Genomic DNA, 760 nt, shown 5'->3' with positions numbered 1-760 from the left:
ATATCTTGTTCGTGCAATAGCAGCATTTGCTGCCAATGGTGGGGTTGTTGTTATTAAGAAAAAACCCCACAGTGTTTAGGGTTTAGGGTTTAGGGGTTTCTGTTGTTTGAGGGTTTAGGGTTTAGCCAACCCCTACGGCGCCCCACAGCAGAAGAAAACACAAACCCTAAACCCTAAACCCTAAACCCCTAAAACCCTTAAAACCCTCAAAACCCTTAAAACCCTATCTCGGCTAATCCCCCCTCCTTCCACTTCCCCAAACCCTCCTAGTGTTAAGGGTTTAGGGTTTAGGGTTTAGGGTTTTTATACTGCTGCGCCGTCCAGACGCTCCCTCTGCACTGCAAAACCCTAAACCCTAAACCCTAAACCCTCGCAGCAACAAACAGATACATCGCCCCCCGAAACAAAGAATGTACGCAGCTACACACGCCTAGCAGCAACAGCTGCTGTTGCTGCTGCTGCTTCTGCTGCTGCTGTTGCTGTTGCTGCTGTCGTTGCAGCAGCAGCAGCAGCTGCTGCTGCTAGCGAAACACTACTCGCCAAGCAGCAGCTCCGCTGTATTTTGTTTTTTTTGTTTTTGTTTTTTTTATTGTTGTTTTTATTGATGCATATATATACATTTGTATTTTTATATTGTCTCTGTTTTTGTTTTTTTCTGTCTCTTCTTGTTTTTTCTGTTTCTCTATTTTTGTCTCCTCCTTATAATTTGTATTAACCCAACTCCAGTGCTACAGTGTCTACAGCAGCAGCAGCAGCAGCT

This window comes from Eimeria mitis, genomic scaffold (assembly GCF_000499745.2).
Source record: "Eimeria mitis Houghton genomic scaffold, Emh_scaff1899, whole genome shotgun sequence".
In the NCBI taxonomy this organism is placed as follows: Eukaryota; Apicomplexa; class Conoidasida; order Eucoccidiorida; family Eimeriidae; genus Eimeria; species Eimeria mitis.
Note: the sequence above shows the minus strand (reverse complement) of the source record.